The following is an 8,114-nucleotide window of genomic DNA, read 5'->3' as shown; positions in this document are numbered from 1 at the left end:
TTCACAGCCCTGACCGTTAGGTCATCTTTTTTTAACCAGATAACCATGATGTTATATCTTAAAAAGAGCACTGAGCTGGTAATTAGGGGACCTGGTCCTCAAGCCAGCTCTGATTTGGGTTAATTATGCTGAGAATTTCCAAAAAGCACTGGAAGCAATTTACAATCTTAGTCATAAGGATCAGTAAGACAACAGAAAAAAAGAAAGTCAGGAACTTCCTTGGCGGTCCAGTGGTTAAGACTCTGTGCTTCCACGGCAGGGGTTACGGGTTCGATCCCTGGTAGGGGAACTAAGATCCCGAATGCCTCACGGCGCAGCCAAAAAAAAAAAAAAAAAAAAAATACAAAGAAAGTCAAAAAGCAAGAGGAATTATCATTCCCCAAATCTATCTGACATGATTTCCATAATCCTGCAATTAAATTTTCCTCTTAAGTTTCCTGGCAGCCACAGTAAAAAGGGAAGCATGTCATCATCCAGTCATGGGATGTAACCATAGTTGCCACAGGAGACAAACTCTTCTGCTGCTAATTTTGAGCATGTGTCCTTCCTTCAAAGTCCACTAAGCCGGTTGCAGTGTGAACCTAAGATGCAAGGATGGTTTCCAGGTCACTATTTTTAAAATAATAATAAACGGCCACCAACTTGAATGACCTTGGCCCCGGAGCATGTGGCTAGTCTGTACCTCAGTTCTTCCAGCTATAAAGTGGGAGAATGTCCTTGCATGGCTGTACTGAGGACCAAATACAGTACTGTGCCTGTGAATCTGCCTGGGAAAGCATAAGGTTCTACACCCATGGAAAGTGGTCTGATCACACTCACTGTCCCCACACCAGCCTCGTGGTGCCCTGGCCCTAGGGGTGATACATCCCTCACTAGTCTTAGTGAATAGAAAGAAAAATAAACTGGACCTACCCCCTCACTTTTTTTAAAATTGTGGCAAAACATACATAAGACGTAGCCATTTTTAAGTGGCTTTAAATACATTCACAATGTTGTGTTGATACAACCACTACCACTCTCCACTTCCAGAACTTTTTATCACCCCAAACTGAAACTCTATACCCACCAAACAATAACTCCCCATCCCTCTCCCCCAGCCCCTGTAACCTCTGTTCTACTTTCTGTCTCTATAAATTTGCCTAGTCTAAGCACCTCATATAAGTGGAATCATACATACAGTGTTTGTCCTTTTGTGTCGAACCCCCTCACTTTTTTGGATGAGGAATCAGGCCCAGAGAAGGGAGAGAGTGGCTCACCCAAGGTCAGACAGCAGGTTAAAGGCAGAATCAGGACCAGAACCCAGGCTTCCTGACTCCCATCAGGTTCTGCATCCCCAGTGGTGAGTGAGACACCCCCCACCTACCATTCCGTGGTCGTGGTTGAACCCCTTCCTCTCTCTGGGCTGTATGTTCGCTCCCCACTGCCCACCCATCCTCTCTTTTAATATCTTCCTCCAAAGCTTCCCCTCCTCCTGCCTCCTCTTCTCCAGCTGATTTCCATCAGCAGACTGAGTGGCCCTGACCCATGGCCAGGTTTTCCTCTTCTGAGCCCCAGGCTTCCTTGTAGCTCCCATGCCTCAGCCCTCCCAGATGGCCTCCCCAGCTCCACTCGTCTCCCGTGGATTTCCCTGTAACCTCAGCGACCCCCTCCCTGTGCCGTCAGCCTCACATTCCCATCCTCCCGTGTCTGTGGTCTCCCAACTCCGGATGTTTGCTTTCAGATCTGGTTGTATTCCCTGGGTTCTGTTTTATTTTGTGTTTTCTCACACCGAAGGGGGAACCTTTCCCCAATGCCTCAGGCTGGGCTTGGCCCCAGTGACCACCCCCCAAGCCCAGAAAGACATCCCCCCATCCCACCCTTGAGCCCCATTTTCTTCTGTCCACAGCCTCCCGGCAAGACCCCAACACTTTCCACTGGGAATTGGGGGGGAACTTGGATCCCCCATTTTGGCCTCCTCTGTCCTGCCCAGTCCCACATGGCCTTGTTTGAAAAGTAGATACAGCCTGGCTTGGGTTCTTCTCTCCCTGGCCATCCGTCCATCTGTCTGTCCATTTGACATCTCCCATACTCTCCACTCTCCCCTGAACCTTACGGCCTCTGGAACAGCTTGCCCTGGCAGAACCTGTAGCCCACCCTGGCACTACCCCTGACCCCTCCCAACAGTGTTTGCAGTTTGCAAAGTCCATAGACCCAAGAACGGAAGGGGACTGGTGACATGATGCTGGGCCTGAGTCCCCTGCCCAGGGCTCTTCCCCACCCGTCCTGCACTCTTCTTGGACCCTACCTTGTGTATCCCATCAGCCCTACTCCACTCCCTTCCTGCCCTTCACCAGCCCCCTGGACCCCAGGGTCTAAGGAAAGGAGCTTTGGTTTCCCCTAAGCATCCTTGAAAGGCCGAAGTCGTCAGGGCCTGGCCACCTTGTCACTCTCCATTCTGATACCACTCAAACTGCTCCCATGAAAAGGAACCTCAGCCAGGAGTCTGGAGACCTGGCCCAGGAGATGTCTTAACTTCTCTGTGTTTGGCTGGTTGTATGATTTTATGATAAGCACGAGGATGATCCTTAGGGCCCCAGAGCACCCCTCATGTTTTGGAGTCCTGCATCAACATCCTCTCTCCACCGGGCCCTGGTATCCTGGCTCCTCTCTCAGCTCCGCCACTGATCTCTGTGCCTTAGTTTACTTCTCCGCACAGGGGGCTCACCACAAGTCTGTGCCCAGCAGCTTCCCAGATATTTTGGTGCCTCTAAGGCAGGGCCTTGCCAGCTGTGGCCCAGCTCCCTGGCGCTGTCTTGGGGCATCAGGTTGCTGAGGATGAGATGCCTGGAGGTTCTCAGAGAAGCAGGAGCAACACCTGGGCACTTGATAGACATGCAGAGTATTGGGACCACTCAAGACCTATGGAACAGAACCTTGGGTCGGGGGGTGGCCAGCAAGCGGGGGTTTAACAAGCCCTCCAGGTGATTCTGATATACACAGGAGTTTGCCACCTGCTGATCTAGACCAGCAAATAGTGTGGCCTGGTGAGGGACTGAGGCTGGCCCTGACCAGGAACAGGAAACACCAACCTCATCCGGACTCCTGAGAGATTGTGAACCCTCCCTGCTCCTACCCAAAGCAAAACAAAACTATGTTCTCCTCTTCCTGGAAACTGGGGGGCTGGGAGAAGGCATACATTTTTCCTTTCCCTGCCCCTGGCTTGGTTCCAGTTCTACCCACTTCTCCTACTTGTCTGGGTTGTACAAAAGATTGTGTAGGGTTGTGCCAGCCAGGCAGCAGGTGGGCGTCCTGGGGGGGCAGGAGACAAAAGACCCTGACCGTTTATCCCTTGGGAACCTCACCATAGGCTTATGGCCTCTGTTCAAATGGAAAGAAACAACTCCTCAAAGAAAGACTCCTAAATCCCCAGCCAGCTCCTCCTCCTCCTTCACTCACCTCTAGGGAGACCTTGTAGACAGTGCCAAAAAACAGCTCCAACCCCCGGCAGCTGGGGAAGAGAGCCAGAAGCTGTCCCTCCTCCTCATCCTGCCCCCACCTCCCCAAACCCCGCCAATACTGTGAAGCCCCCTTCCTGACCATCCTGGTTTCCTGGTGTGGACCCTGCAGCTGTGCGCCCTAAGGGTTCCCCAGGGAAAGGCCTTTGGGAGGGAAGGGACTAAGGGCATCCTTGGGCCAAACTGTCCACCTCTCCTGTCCGCTGTTTCTCCTCCCACTCCTGTCTTCAGAAGGCTCTTTCCCAGGATGGATTGGGTGCTAGGACAACCACGGTCCAATCCGCCAGCTCTCCTTGCCCCCGTGTCTTATTTCAGACATGAGAATAACTGTACAGTGTAAACTTACAAAGCGTTTTTAATGGTTGTAGATTGGAAATAAAGTATGTCATATGAACAGTTTCCATGGACTTGGCCTCTTCTCTGATTTCTCATTTTGGGTGGGTGGGGTGCTCAGCAGATTTGAAACTGGACTCTACCCCACACCCAGTTGCCTGGGAAGGAAGGAGCCCTGGGAATGCCACAGCCACCTGACTGGTTTGGGGTCACTTGGGAGGAGCCACCAGGGGTTCCTGGCTACTGACTGCTGACACCTCAGAGTCTCCCATGAAGGGTGGTATGGCCACTGAGAAATAAATGCAGAGTCATCAAAAATGGAATGGAGGGAACTCCCTGGAGCTCCATTGGTTAGGACTCCGCGCTTCCACTGCAGGGGGCACGGGTTTGAATCCCTGGTCAGGGAACTAGGATCCTGCAAACCTCACAGTGTGGCCAAATAAAAAGGAATTGAAACTTTCTACAAAAGACTTTCAAAAATTTATCATTAAAAAGGACATGGGGCTTCCCTGGTGGCGCAGTGGTTGAGAGTCCGCCTGCCGATGCAGGGGACACGGGTTCGTGCCCCGGTCCGGGAAGGTCCCACATGCTGTGGAGCGGCTGGGCCCGTGAGCCATGGCCGCTGAGCCTGCGCGTCCGGAGCCTGTGCTCCGCAACGGGAGAGGCCACAACAGTGAGAGGCCCGCGTACCGCCAAAAAAAAAGGACATGAATTAATTGTCTATTACAGTAGAATTAATTATCCCCAAACATTTATTATATCACAGATGCTGTGGGTCAGGAATTCAGGAGCTGAGTAGTTCTGACTCAGGGTCTCCTGAGGGTGCAGTCACATGTCAGTCAGGCTGCAATCATGTGAAGGCGTGATTGGGGCTGGAAGATCCACAAGGTGGCTCACTCATATGCCTGGCAAGTCAGTGTTGGCAAGAGACCTCAGTTCCTCCCCAGGTGGCCCTCTCCATAGGGCTGCTTGAGCATCCTCACAACATGGCAGCTGGCTTCCCCCAGAGCAAGTGATATATGGGAAAGGAGGGTAGAAGTTACAATGTCTTTTATGACTAAGCCTTGAAAATCATACACTATCATTTCTGCAGTACCTTATTGGTTATACAGATTAGCCCTATTCCTTGTGGGAGAGGATTGTACAAGGGTATGACGACCAGGAAGTGGGGAACATTAGGGGCCATCTTGGAAGCCAGCAACCACATGAAAATTACACAGATCTCCTCTTTTTTGAGGGCCTAACAATAGCCAGGCCTGTGCTAGGCATTGAGGATAACAATATATGGGCCTGAAAAACAGGAAAGCAAATGTCAATGGCCAGGGGGAGCCCAGGGTGCTCAGGGAGCTAGGAGGAATCAGCAAAGTCTGCAGAGGGGTATCTGAACTGATACCTAAGGTTGAGAGGACCAGATGAAGGAGATGGTGGTGTGTTGTAGGCAGGAGACGGAAAGCACATGTTCCAGGTGGAGGGAACGGCATGTGTGAAAGCCTAGTAGAAAGAAGAGCAGAACTGGGGAACTGAAAGAAGTCACTGGCGTGATGAAAGAGACTGGGTCAGATCACACAGGGCCTTATGAGGGAAGGAGTGTCCACATCCTGTGGACAGTAGGGAGCCACATAAGAACTGAAAGCAGGGAAAGGACACAGAGGATGTACTGGGTCTGGATTCCATGAAGCATATACCCACTGTGCCCCAGGACAGCCAGTTCTGGCTGTGTTCTGTTCTTGGGATACTGACAAGTGAGTAGTAGTTGAAGGAGCAGGGTGAGCAGAGGAGGAACTGGCTCTAGAAAGTGATATTCAGGGAATAAAGAGCAAATCTCTGCTTTCACATGTCTGTTGGGAGCCAACATGCTGGAACCACATGGTGGAAATTTCAGGAAGGCAGATTTCTGCCACCACCAGAAAACTTTTCCAAGGACCACAGCTGCTATAGAAGGATGACCACAGTCACGTTCCAGCTGCTGCTCACCAACCCTTCTTTCAGTTTCTGTGGACTGCTTGTAAGTCAACACTTGGAGGTTTCAGATCCCAAAGGACTGCACATGCAAGGGGACATTCTGATGGCATCACGCTGGGTGCTGAAGCAGCAGTCTGCTATCTGGGAGCCCCCAAGCCAGCAAAGGATAGTGGACCAGGCACAGGCTGGGCTCCTGGGAGCACAGAAGTGGGATCTGCTTTTCAGCCTGGGGCCTCAGAGAAGGCTCTGAGAGAGATGAATCCTCAGCTAAGGCTTAAAATCGGAGAATTTTGCCAAGAACAAAAGGCTTGAAGGGCTTCCCAGGCAGAGGGAATGGCTTGAGCAAAGGAGTAGAAGCAATGGGGGATGACGAGAGGAGAGGCAAGCAGTTTGGGGAGGGGCTGGCCTGCAGTGAGGTTACAAAGGAGAGTTCTTGAACTTTGCCAAGTATAGAAGGGACCACAAAGGGAGAAAATGTGCTAGAGCAGGACTGGAAAAAGTGTGAGAGTCATGGTCCACATTTTCGGTGTTGAGAAGATAAAAGGAGGGGTGACTATGGCCTAGCGACGGAGCAGGCATCACTGCCCACTCGCTAATGCCCTGTATTCCTTTGGCAAGCACCTCCCTGGACCTCTGTTCCCCATCTTAGAAAGGCTCTAGGCATACTGGGCGCAAAGGATACGCTGGTGTGATGCGACCCAGTTAGTGACTCCCTGGGCGTGGCGTAGCTGAGGAGGTGTAACACGGCAAAGTCTGGGCTGGGAAGAACTTGGACAAACCGGGTTGGGTAACAGGAGTCTTGAACACCAGTTTGCGCATGCACCTTGAGTGAAGCCGGCGTTCTGCGTGTGCGCGTGCGCGAGCCCTGGAGACCGCCGGCGGCGCATGCGCCCTCGGCTGGCGGGAGTTTTACCGGAGGCGGGGCTGGCGCGGGCAGCGGATTGCCCAGCGGGCCCAGACCAGGAAGGAGCAGACGCTTTGGCGCAGGGCGTGCGGGGGTCTCCCGAGGATGCGGACAGTGGCCTGCGGCCTTGCTTTTCGGGGACGGAGGCTTTGGGCTGGACGGGCGTCGCTCTGAGGTCAGGAAGTCGCCGACCTCTCCCTGTACGCGGCCCCGCTCACCCGCGCACCATCCTCTTTGGGGTCGGACGCCTCGGCCCAGCCCAGACCTAACCCGTCGTCACCCCCGACAGCGGGGACTAGGGGGACGCTGCAGCCACCTCCGGGTAAGAGGAGACCCGAGGCCGGGCGGCGCCTCTCGGTCGGGGCCTGTTTGCCGAGCCAGCGGTCTAAACTCCACAACAGTGGTTGAAGGCTGGGGGTGGGTCTCAGGCCGGGGTTGGAATTTCGCCTCTGCTCCAGGCTGGCGGCACAAGTTTGGGCCAGGCTTTTGCCCCTCTGAACCTCAGTTCTCCTATCTGCAACGTGGAATTGATGATGGTACTTACAGAGCTGTGGAAAGGATTAAACGGGATAGTGATGCAAGTAAATTGTTTGCATACACACACAGGTCCTGGCATGTAACAAGCGCTTAACGAGCGACAGTGATTGCTGCTATTATCCAGGCTTTCATCTGAGTGATACAGTCGTAACTGGGGCGATGTAGATCCTCGACCTACCCCTCGTTGTTCTGTTATCTTTGCCATGTTGTCCCTTCGCATATATTCATTTCTCTTTACTAAGCACCCCGCAACACACCGATTTCTGTTGGGGTTGGGGGTGGGGGAAGCATGGACGATGTAGAGATGCCTCAGTCATGTCCCTGCCCTTTTCCAATCCGTTAGTTGTCTGTAACAGGCTCTAGAAATACAGTCTGACCGGGGAGGCAGACATGTAAACGGACTTTACAGCCAGTGCTAGGGAGATCTAGGGGTGGAGCAGCCAACTCTCCCAAAGAGAAGTGGTGTGAAAGCTTCGCACTTGAGCTCGATTGGGAAGGATGAATAAGCTTTACAGGCAATATGTGCAAAGAGTCAAAAGTGGTGCATGGAATGGGAGTGGCAGGAGAAAGCAGGAATGGGTACTAGTTAGGACTAGCTTCTGGAAGGTGTTTAGTACACTGGAGGAATCTCTGCTGCTGTCCATAGAATGGATTGGAGGGAATTCCCCAGCGGTCCGATGGTCAGGACTCCGTGCTGTCACTGTGAGGGCCAGGGTTCAGTCCCTGGTGGGGAAACTAAGATCCCACAAACGGCGCGGCCAAAAGTAAAATAAATAAGAATAGATTGGAGAGGAGCAATGCTGCATATAGGAAAAACTAGTGGAGAGGGGCTTCCCTGGTGGCGCAGTGGTTGAGAGTCCGCCTGCCGATGCAGGGGACACGGG

General features: G+C 52.6%; 1 protein-coding gene across 2 annotated transcripts in view; it reads left to right on the top strand.

Moving 5' to 3' along the window:
- Nucleotides 1-6,696: 6,696 nt before the first annotated feature.
- Nucleotides 6,697-8,114, top strand: part of DSN1 (DSN1 component of MIS12 kinetochore complex) — a 16,383-nt gene continuing 14,965 nt past the window's right edge. Inside the window, exon 1 of one of the 2 annotated variants that reach the window (XM_028486664.2) lies at nt 6,697-7,015. The gene's annotated coding sequence lies outside the window, so the exon portion shown is untranslated. The remainder of the gene's footprint in view (nt 7,016-8,114) is intronic. The other variant, XM_024128495.3, reaches the window with a different exon arrangement.

Source organism: Physeter macrocephalus, unplaced genomic scaffold, assembly GCF_002837175.3.
Source record: "Physeter macrocephalus isolate SW-GA unplaced genomic scaffold, ASM283717v5 random_1014, whole genome shotgun sequence".
Taxonomy (NCBI): Eukaryota; Metazoa; Chordata; class Mammalia; order Artiodactyla; family Physeteridae; genus Physeter; species Physeter macrocephalus.
The sequence above is the reverse complement of the archived record's forward strand: the minus strand, read 5'-3'. Positions and strand labels throughout refer to the sequence as shown.